We start from the raw sequence: 11,625 nt of genomic DNA, 5'->3' as shown, positions 1-11,625 counted from the left end.
GAAGCACTTCCATTGTTGTGCTTTGTCTTGGAATTATAGAACCGCTGAGTCATAGTCATGGAATCTCAGGACTGGTCAAGGTCTCAAGAAGGTTAGAGAGTAAAAGGCCCAGATCTGGGGCTCAGAGGATCTGACCAGTAGACCTGATTCAGTCAGGAACTCACTGTGATCTTGGGCAAGTCTTATCCCCCTCTTGGTTTCAGCCTCCTTATCTGTGCACTGATTAGGATGGACTAGATGGTCTATGAAGACATTTCAATTCTCAAATAAACGAGTTTTATGGACATTTATTCTAGTTCTGTATCTTCAGACAGAAAACAAAACTTCTCAGGCCACAGAATTAATTAGCTACATCTTGAAGCAGACGTCATGTCTATTTAGACTGTCACTTTTGTTTTGTGCCAGCTGACTTTATTAGCTTCAGTTCAGTTCATTTCAGTCGCTCAGTCATGTCTGACTCTTTGTGACCCCATGGACTGTAGCACGCCAGGCTTCCCTGTCCATCACCAACTCCCAGAGGTTGCTCAAACTCACGTCCATCAAGTTGGTAATGCCATCCAACCATCTCATCCTGTCGTCCCCTTCTCCTCCTGCCTTCAATCTTTCCCAGCATCAGGGTCTTTTCCAATGAGTCAGTTCTTCACATCAGGTGGCCAAAGTACTGGAGCTTCAGCTTCAGCATCAGTCCTTCCAATGAACACCCAGGACTGATTTCCTTTAGGATGGACTGGTTGGATCTCCTTGCAGTTGAAGGCACTCTCAAGAGTCTTCTCCAACACCACAGTTCAAAAGCATTAATTCTTTGGTGCTCAGCTCTCTTTATGGTCCTCTCACATCCGTACATGACTACTGGAAAAACCATAGCTTTGACTAGACGGACCTTTATTAGCTTAGCTGTGAACAAACCACTTCAAGACTCAGTGGCTTCAAAAGCCACCATTTGATACTGCTCACAGTTCTTTGGGTTCTGTTGGGTGATTCTGCTGGTCCGGTCCAGCCAGCTCTTCTCTATCAGGTCTTCTCACGCATCTGTGGTTAGCTAGTGGAGTGACCACAGCCAGATGGTTTAGTATGACTTCTGTCACATATCTGGGCTTCCCAGGCAGCTCTCGTGGTAAGCAACCCGCCTGACAATTCAGGAAACAAAAGAGACGCTGGTTCAATCCCCAGGTTGGGAAGGTCCCCTGGAGGAGGGCGTGACAGTCCACTCCAGTGTTCTTGCCTGGAGAATCCCATGGACAGAGAAGCCTGGCGGACTACAGTCCACGGGGTCACAGAGTCAGACACGACTAACGCGACAAGCACACAAGCACACAGTCACACATCTGGCAGTTGGTGGACTCCTGCATCTCAGATGTTTGTCGAAAGTCTCCTGAATCATGTGTGCTAATGTCCCATTGACCACTGGCATCAAACGGCATGGACAACCCAGGTCCAAGGGGTAAAAAAATGGACTCCAGTACCTTCAGAGGAGGGGCTGCTCTCGGTGCCTGGGTGAAGGGGAGGGAAGAACTGTGTGTTTTATTTTCTATTTCGTCATCCTCTGTTTTTTCTTGTTAAAATCAGGTCTGCCTACCTTGAAAAAGCTGATAGGGCTGGACCCAGCCATTTGCCGGTTAGAACACTTTACAAGTTCCTTTCTCTGGATTTACCTTCTCTCATTCAGTTTTCCATGGACATGGAATCCTAACGGTGATCATCCCTATGAACATCCTCCGATGCCGGGTTAGTGTTCTCGAAAGTAAGCAAACTCTATTCCAGATACTGTATAATGTGCCATTTCATCCTCATCACTCGAGGGCTAGCTTTCCTCTGAAGATTTTCCAGTTTCTCTTTCCCTCCTACCCACTTCTCTAAGCACGAAGATTGGAACATTGTAGTGACAGCTATCTGACAAATGCAGGAGCTGTTTTATTATGCTTTAATTCATGCAAGTTAATTCTGGAGATATATTGAGTGGAAAACTCAATCCTTAGAGCATAGAAATTTAGAAGTAATTCCAGGCCCTTTTATGTACTAGTTATGGAGTCTTGGCCAAGGGATATATTAACTTACATATTCATATTAACTCACATATTCATTAAAATATTTCATTCCTTGTTAAAAATGAGAATATTAATTGTTGCCTTGATAGCTCAGTTGGTAAAGTATCCACCTGCAATGCAGGAGACCTTGGTTCGATTCCTGAGTTGGGAAGATCCTCTGGAGAAGGAAATAGGCTACCCATTCTAGTATTCTTAGACTTCCCTGGTGGCTCAGCTGGTAAAGAATCTGCCTGCAATGTGGGAGACCTGGGTTCGATCCCTGGGTTGGGAAGATCCCCTAAAGAAGGGAACGGCTACCCACCCCAGTATTCTGGCCCAGAGAATTCCATCGACTGTATAGTCCATGGGATTGCAAAAAGTCAGACACAACTGAGCGACTTTCACTTTCAGGATAATTGAGAATGAACTGTAAAGTATCTGGCACATAGTGGGTGTTATATAAATTGTAATAAAAACAATAGCAGTAAGTGTTATTCCTGTTATTATTACCATTTAATCATGGTGGCCAGATGCTCAGCTTTGTGTTACGTTTGCTTTATTTCCAAAGTTGATTTTGGTTTATTCATCAACTACGTGTCCTATGTGTTTTTATAAGTTTTTATAAAAACATTGGAAATGTCACACGGAATTAGTCCAGAAGAACAGTTACTTTTCTGAATGTTTAAAGCTTGAGTCTCTTCTCACTTCCAGTATTGCTACTATAAAGTGCTTTAAAATAACTCTCCTGTTGGTTTCAATATCTGGGTCATTCGTAGATTGGTTTGTAGATTGGCTTCTGTGAAGCAGGGCCAGGTTAGGCAGAGGTTGGACAGAGAGCAAGGGAGCAGCTATCTTAATCTGACCATTATCTGACCATTCAGGAGTTAATATAGACAAAAATTATTGATGAATTTGCAGAGTTCCAGACTCTAGTCCATCGCACTGGATAACAGCGTGGATAGCGTCTTCTTGACCACTCTAATCCATCGCACTGGATAACAGCGTGGATAGCCTCTTCTTGACCACTCTAATCCGTCGCACTGGATAACAGCATGGATAGCCTCTTCTTGACCACTCTAATCCATCGCACTTGGTAACAGCGTGGATAGCCTCCTCTTGACCACTCTAATCCGTCGCACTGGATAACAGCGTGGATAGCCTCTTCTTGACCACTCTGATCCATCGCACTGGATAACAGCGTGGATAGCCTCTTCTTGACCACTCTAGTCCATCGCACTGGGTAACAGCGTGGATGGCCTCTTCTTGACCACTCTAATCCGTCGCACTGGGTAACAGCGTGGATGGCCTCTTCTTGACCAGGTAGTTTCTTCCCCTTGAGCTGGCCTGTTCTTGCCCCTGCACCTAGTCTTAGCATTTGCCTCCCACAATTGCTGTTACTGGCTGTTCAAAAAGGAAGTAGAGAACAAATATGGATAGATCTCTTGAAAATAGACATGAAAGTCAGAAAGAAAACCTCAGTAGACAGTTTTGATAAGAAGTAGAGAAAATTAACCAGAATGCAGAAAAGAAGAGCAAGAAAACAGAAAAGAGAAGAAAGAATATAGTAATAAGTCTGATTCAGGAGTTTCAACAGCAGTTACAGAAAGGGGAAAAGAGCAAAACCAGGGGTATAAAATGATTTAAAAACTTATATTTGAACACCCAGAAAAATTGATGAAAATAGACCCACATGACTAAATTTCTGAACAGCTGCTACAAATGAAATACCCTTGAAGATTCCAAGAGGAAAAAAAAAAATCAAGTCACATACAAAAGACTAGAAATATTAGTATTTGGATTTTTCAGTAGCAATACTGGAAATGACAATCAGCCTTTAAAAATTCAGAAGAGTAATTGTTCTAAACTATAATTTTATACCCCAACCAAACCATCCAACTATTGAGAGGATATAAATTACAGCATTTTCAGACAGGCACAATCTCCAAATTTTATCACCCATGTGCTGTTTCTGAAAAGGCAGCTGGCAACATGAAAGCATGTTCATTAGTTATTAGTTGTTAAGGAACATGTAAATTAAACCTACAATGAGATGTAACTACAAATTTAGCGGAATGGTTAAAATAGAAAAGTGATAATACCAAATGCTTGTGACGATGCAGAGAAATAGGATCTCTCATACACGGCTGGTGGGAATGTAAAAATGCTGGTGGGAATGTAAAAATTTGTAAAGCCACTCTGGAAAAGAGTTTGGAAGGGTCTTACAAAACTTTACGTGTACTTACCATGCAACCCAGAAATTGTACTCTTGTACATTTATTCCAGAGAAATGAAACTTTGTTTTCACACAGAAATCAATACATGAACGTTTCTAACAGCTTTATGCAGAATAGAAAACTATATTAAACAACCCAAATATCCTTCAATAGATGAATGGTTAAATAAAATCTGGTACAACCATACAACCATACATAGAATACTACTCAGCAATCAAAGAGAATGAACTATGAACAAAGCTAGAAGAGGTGAAGTAATGCTTAAAATTCTCCAAGCCAGGCTTCAGCAATACGTGAACCGTGAACTTCCAGATGTTCAAGCTGGTTTTAGAAAGGGCAGAGGAACCAGAGATCAAATTGCCAACATCTGAAGGATGATCGAAAAAGCAAGATAGTACCAGAAAAACATCTGTTTCTGCTTTATTGACTATGCCAAAGCCTTTGACTGTGTGGATCACAATAAGCTGTGGAAAATCATGAAAGAGATGGGAATACCAGACCACTTGACCTGCCTCTTGAGAAAACTGTATGCAGGTCAGGAAGCAACAGTTAGAACTGAACATGGAACAACAGACTGGTTCCAAATTGGGAAAGGAGTATGTCAAGGGTGTATATTGTCACCCTGCTTATTTAACTTCTATGCAGAGTACATCATGAGAAACTCTGGGCTGGATGAAGCACAAGCTGGAATCAAGATTTCTGGGAGAAATATCAATAACCTCAGATATGAAGATGATACCACCCTTATGGCAGAAAGTGAAGAAGAACTAAAGAGTCTCTTGATGAAAGTGAAAAGTAGAGAGTGAAAAAGTTGGCTTAAAGCTCAACATTCAGAAAACTAACATCATGGCATCTGGTCCCATCACTTCATGGCAAATAGATGGGGAAACAGTGGAAACAATGTCTGACTTTATTTTTCTGGGCTCCAAAATCACTACAGATAGTGACTGTAGCCATGAAATTAAAAGACACTTACTCCTTGGAAGGAAAGTTATGACCAACCTAGATAGCATATTAAAAAGCAGAGACATTACTTTGCCAACAAAGGTCCATCTAGTCAAGGCTACAGTTTTTCCAATGGTCATGTATGGATGTCAAGTTGGACTATAAAGAAAGCTGAGTGCCAAAGAATTGATGCTTTTGAACTGTGGTGTTGGAGAAGACTCTTGAGAGTCCCTTCGACTGCAAGGAGAGCCAACCAGTCCATCCTAAAGGAGCTCAGTCCTGGGTGTTCATCGGAAGGATTGATGTTGAAGCTGAAACTCAAATACTTTGGCCACCTGATGCAAAGAGCTGACTCATTGGAAAAGATCCTGATGCTGGGAAAGATTGAGGGCAAGAAGAGAAGGGGACAACAGACGATGAGATGGCTGGATGGCATCATCAACTCGATGGACATGGGTGTGGGTGGACTCAGGGAGTTGGTGATGAACAGGGAGGCCTGGCATGCTGCGGTTCACAAGGTGGCAAAGAGTCGGACACGACTAAGCGACTGAACTGAACTGAGAGGAGGTGAAGAAATTCAAGCTGAGCTATTTCAAATCCTAAAAGATGATGCTGTGTAATTGCTGCACTCAATATGCCAGCTAATTTGGAAAACTCAGCATTGGTCACAGGACTGGAAAAGGTCAGTTTTCATTCCAATCCCAAAGAAGGGCAATGCCAAAGAATATTCAAACTCCCACACAGTTGTACTCACTAGCAAGGTAATGCTCAAAATCCTGCAAGCAAGTCTTCACCAGTACATGAATCAAGAATTTCCAGATGCACAAGCTGGATTTAGAATGGGCAAGGGAACCAGAGATCAAATTGCCAACATATGCTGGATCATAGAAAAAGCAAGAGAATTCCAGAAAAACATCTACCTCATCTTCATTGACTATGCTAAAGCCTTTGACTGTGTGGATCACAACAAACTGTGGAAAATTCTTCAAGAAATGGGAATACCAGACCACCTTACCTGCCTCCTGAGAAAACTGTATCCAGGTCAAGAAGCAAGAGTTAGAACCAGACATAGAACAACAGACTGGCTGAAAATTGGGAAAGGAGTACTTCAAGGCTGTGTATTGTCACCCTGCTTATTTAACTTATATGCAGAGTACATCAGAGGAAATGCCAGGCTGGATGAAGCACAAGCTGGAATCAAGATTGCTGGGAGAAATACAATAACCTCAGATATGTAGATGACACCATCCTAATGGCAGAAAGCAAAGAGAAACTAAAGAGCCTCTTGATGAAAGTGAAAGAAAAGAGTGAAAAGGCTGGCTTAAAAGACAGCATTCAAAAAACTAAGATCATGGCATCCAGTCGCATAACTTCATGGCAAATAAATGGGGAAATAATGGAAACAATGAGAGACTTTATTTTCTTGGACTCCAAAATCACTGCAGGTGGTGACTGCAGCCATGAAATTAAAAGACGCTTGCTCCTTGGAAGAAAAGTTATGACCAACCTAGACACCATATTAAAAAGCAGAGACATTACTTTGCCAACAAAGGTCCATCTAGTCAAAGCTATGGTTTTTCCAGTAGTCATGTATGGATCTGAGAGTTGGACCATAAAGAAAGCTGAGCACCGAAGAGTTGATGCTTTTGAACTGTGGTGTTAGAGAAGACTCTTGAGAGTCCCTTGGACTGCAAGGAGATCCAGCCAGTCCATCCTAAAGGAGAACAGTCCTGGGTGTTCATTGGAAGGACTGATGTTGAAGCTGAAACTCCAATACTTTGGCCACCTGATGCGAAGAGCTGACTCATTTGAAAAGACCCTGGTCCTGGGAAAGATTGAAGGCAGGAGGAGAAGGGGACGACAGAGGATGAGATGGTTGGATGGCATCACCGACTCGATGGACATGAGTTTGAGTAAACTCTGGGGGTTGGTGATGGACAGAGAGGCCTGGCGTGCTGCAGTCCATGGGGTCACAAAGAGTCAGACATGACTGACTGAACTGAAATACAACTAAACACTCACGCACACACAAATGAATGCAGGATAGAAGATGACAAAAACAACAGGTCAAGTAACTGCAATGAACCAGCGTCAGTTTCCTGGGTTTGATCTTGTGTCCCATCTACCTAAGATGTAACCAACTGGATGACACAAGTGAAGGGTATGTCACTCTCTTATCATTGCTGCTTCAAAGAATTTTGAATGAGTCTATAATTACTTTAAAATGCAAATAAAAGAAAAACTTTATAGAGCTTGAATTGTAAAAAATGCATACTGAAGTATGAAATGTAATAAAGTATATGTGTATATACATTTTGTTTCCATGTTACAAAGTCATCCAGAAAAAAGTTCTTCATGACAGGAAAATCAATAAATGTGTTATATATGGAGAAAGGGGGAAACGTTACTGGAATATGTGATTTTATTTCTTGTTTTCTTAACAAAGGAGGACAGCAAGAGAGAGAAATAAATGAGATATGAAGTGAAAAAGGGTCATGAAAAAAAATCCCCAGATGATGACAAAGCAATCCTGAGATGAACCCTGGGTGCCAGTGATGGAGGGCGAGCAGCCTGAGCGTCTCCAGTAGAAATTTCTTCAAAAGGATGAAACTGATGCGGTTTGTAATATGAATCACCGTGTTAAGAGGACTTAGAAAACTAGTGGAGAGTTTTGTGTTGAAAAGAAGAAGAAGAAGAAAAACCATAATTTCAAGGGGGAAAATCACTGTTCAAGAGAAATTTAAAAAATACTAAATAATTGAGCTCTGATGGCATATATTGTCATAAAGATGTAAACAGTACGTCTCTCTGACCAAAATTACGAGCTTCCCAGAGAGCACTAGGGGTGGGAGATGTTCGCGTATGTGTTGGTTGGGGCTGGAAAGAAAGTTGAATCTTGATCTCCCATTTTGAGAAGACCAGTGTTTTTCCACTTTTTCACATCAAGGTATTCATAGAACATGATATTTGTCTGGTTCAGGCTCAATTCGAAGTATTTCGAGTTCCAAGTGGGCCTACTTGTGACTCAAGATAATTTTGTGTGGCTAGAGAAGGCAATGGCACCCCACTCCAGTACTCTTGCCTGGAGAATCCCATGGACGGAGGAGCCTGGTAGGCTGCAGTCCATGGGGTAGCTAAGAGTCGGACACGACTGAGCGACTTCACTTTCACTTTTCCCTTTCATGCATTGGAGAAGGAAATGGCAATCCACTCCAGTGTTCTTGCCTGGAGCATCCCAGGGACGGCGGAGCCTGGTGGGCTGCTGTCTATGGGGTCGCACAGAGTCGGACATGACTGAAGCGACTTAGCAGTAGCAGCTGATTTTTTAAACCATGTAAATAAATGACTGTGATTATTGAAACCATTAAAAAAAAAAAAGACTACTTCTACTGTGACAAGGCAAGTTAATGTATGAGAAGGAAAAATCTTACATCAAAATATATTGAATCATTTTCCTTCTCCCCTTATCACCCATCAAGGGTGTCATAGAAAGAATTATAGCCCCCAAGAAAATCTCACGGCCTAATTTCCAGGACTGTGAATACAATGAAATATCACATCCATGAATACATTATCTTAAGTGACAGAAAGAACTTTGCAGACAGTATGAGCTTACTTTACAATAGGGAGATTGTCCTGGATTATTTGAATGGGTTCACTGTAATCACAGGACATCTTAAAAGCAGTAGTAGAAATTTGAGAAGGATGTGAGAAACCACTGCTGGCTTGAAGGTGGGAGGAGCCACATGAGAAGAAATGCAAGTGCCTTTCAGGAACAGAGCGGCCCCTGGCGGACAGACAGCAAGGAAACGGGGGCTCATGCCTACAGCTGCGAGTCACTGGTTTCTTCCAACGATAAATGAGCTTGGAAGAAAAGCCCAAGCCTCAGAACCACAGATCTGGCCAGTGCTCTGATTTTAGCTGCCGGAGACCCTGAGCTGTTCTCCAGTCGCTAGGCCGTGTCCGACTCTTTGCCACCCCGTGGACAGCAGCACGCCGGGCTCCTCTGTCCTACTCTGTCTCCCAGAATTTGCTCAGATTCGTGTTGATGGAGTCGATGATGCTCTCTAAGCTCATCCTCTGCTGCCGCCTTCTCCTCCTGCCTTCCGTCTTTCCCATTATCAGCGTCTTTTCCAATGAATCGGCTCTTTGCACCAGATGGCCAAAGTATTGGAGTAAGTAGTATAACCTGACTTCTGACCTATGGAAACTAAGAGAGAATAAATTTGTATTGTTGCAAACAACTGTGTTTGCGGTCATTTGTTACATGTGCTGTGCTGAGCTTAGTGTCTCAGTCACGCCCGACTCTCTGTGACCCCCTGGACCGTAGCCCGCCAGGCTCCTCTGTCCATGGGTTTCTCCAGGTAGGAATACTGGAGCGGGTTGCCATGCCCTCCTCCAGGGGGTCTTCCCAACCCTGGGGTTGAACCCAGGCCTCCTGCATTGCAGGTGGATTCTTTACTATCTGAGCTACCAGGGAGGCCCAAGAATACTGGAGTGGGTAGCCTATCCCTTCCCCAGGGGCTAGCGATAGGTAATACAAGGAGATAGTAAGAGTTTTTTCCATTTTGAGCAAGATCTGAAGTATGATTTTTTTTCTTGCCTTAGCAGCTCTTATTCGGAATAACTTCTGTGACAAATAATTCCGTCTTTCCTCAGCCTAGTACCATAAAAGGTTTCCCTCGTAGGTCACAGTCCAACTGAATGTTTAGCAATGGGTTTAATCTGTGCAGCTACTTGTGGACAATGCTCAATTCTCTACAGATCTCAGCATCTTCCGGGCCCCAGATTCTCTACAGTTGACCAGGACAAGAGAAAAAGAAGAGACTGTGAGAATAACGCAGGCCATTTGGGGTCGAGCATGGAAGCTGGGAGCATCACATCATCAGCGTTCCTCTGGTGATAGTCCCCTTCCCACGTCCTAGCGGTGGGCTGTTCAGTCTAGCAAATTAAAGTGCACTTGTGAACAACCAGCTCATTTTTCCCAAGGTTTCTTGGCAACTGTAGGTATAAGGTAGTAGCATCGAAAAATCGGGTCTTCCCAATGTTACCGCCCCCTCCCAAAAATAACAATTCTAGGAGAAACCTATTATGTTTAAAATAAGGTAGTAAGAAAACCCTTGGATTGCCTTTAAGTAAATCATGAATGCTCCGGTTCCCTTCCTCCTTTCACAGCTTGTCTTTATAATCGCTTCTTCACAGTGACACCCTGTTATTGGCTCCTGTGCACATTGGTTCTGTCAACCCTACACCCAGATTCATTGATGGGATGGTGTCAGTAGCTCAGAAAGGGGAAGCAAGGGGAACCCTTGACCAATCCAGCAGCTGGCAGAGGGGGAAGCACGCATTTTCCCGAGTGGTATTTTCATCTTGCTTTTACCCTGAGATTGTCTTCAGAAGCAGCCCAGCCTGCCCAGCCCCCAGTGGGTGGGCGGGAGAGGAAGAGCTGGCATTTCTCTGGGTGGCCAGTGGCAACTCTGCAGCCTCCACCTGCCCGAGGACTGGGTTGAATTAGAAAAATGCCTGTTTTTTTTTTGTATCAATGTAGAAACTCTGTTTTCTTCCTAAGACACAATTTTTGCAGCTGTTTGAAGTTCGTATATTTTTCTCTACTGCAGAGCTTACACAAAATTGAAGAATGTTAATGTTCAATTTTTATTATCCTGTGTTTAAAAGGTTTTTTTTTTTTTTTTCAGATCTGTTAATGGACCAAAAGATTAGTATTCCCAGCCAAAAAAAAGCACACAGCCAGTCTCTCCAGCTCTGGGTGGCACTGCCCTACTGCATGTAATTTCACTCACCTCTAGGTGAAGGCTCCAAGCTCATGTTTATGTTTTTAAACAGAATTTACTGAATCCCTACTAGAAGGATCCTTTGTGCAGAATCCTGGGGAAGACATAGATATAATGCACTCTTGGGGTATTCATAAGAATATGAGAACTATGAGAGTGTCTGTGATTTCAAAAAAGAAGGAACTTGAAGAGATATTCCTGAAATACTATTTTAAACTTCTTGAAATAGAAAAAGGAAAAAAAAAATGCAGAAGTCAACAAGGGTGGTAAATATTAGCGGGAAAAAGGCTGGTGAATAACCCCAAATGTATCAAACACACTTCAAGGAGAAAGAAGATTGAAAATGTAATCAGTCTTGGAGGATGGAGGGTAACTCATGGCTTGTGATCACACAGTTTGCTTTGACCACTGAGGGTGAGACTGTATGTTGTGAGTTCATGAAGTTAGAAGCAGTGAGCGGAGGCATGTGGAGGGCAGTAGAGCGTCCCTCGATTCCCGAGTCTGTCACAGTTTCTACTGGGACCTCTCACCTCTTCCCTTCCCTGCCTCCCACTGCCCTCTCTCTAGGTCGGTTTTATTCTCTCTTCACCTCATTCTGTACTCACTGCCACATCCCACCTCACTAATTGA

General features: G+C 42.9%; 1 protein-coding gene across 9 annotated transcripts in view; it reads left to right on the top strand.

The window, feature by feature from the left end:
* Nucleotides 1-11,171, top strand: part of LOC145527138 (uncharacterized) — an 86,915-nt gene extending 75,744 nt beyond the window's left edge. For 3 of the 9 annotated variants that reach the window (XR_014069521.1, XR_014069518.1, XR_014069519.1), the window contains 2 exons: nt 1,567-1,725; nt 9,968-10,175. The gene's annotated coding sequence lies outside the window, so the exon portion shown is untranslated. Of the gene's footprint in view, nt 1-1,566; nt 1,742-2,942; nt 3,345-7,649; nt 7,978-9,967; nt 10,176-10,899 lie in introns of those variants that run through there. The other 6 variants (XR_014069529.1, XR_014069523.1, XR_014069517.1 and 3 more) reach the window with 4 other exon arrangements.
* Nucleotides 11,172-11,625: the final 454 nt, after the last annotated feature.

This window comes from Giraffa tippelskirchi, chromosome 11 (assembly GCF_054371585.1).
Source record: "Giraffa tippelskirchi isolate mGirTip1 chromosome 11, T2T-mGirTip1v1.2.pri, whole genome shotgun sequence".
Lineage (NCBI taxonomy): Eukaryota > Metazoa > Chordata > Mammalia > Artiodactyla > Giraffidae > Giraffa > Giraffa tippelskirchi.
This window is presented reverse-complemented; position numbering and strand designations above follow the sequence as displayed.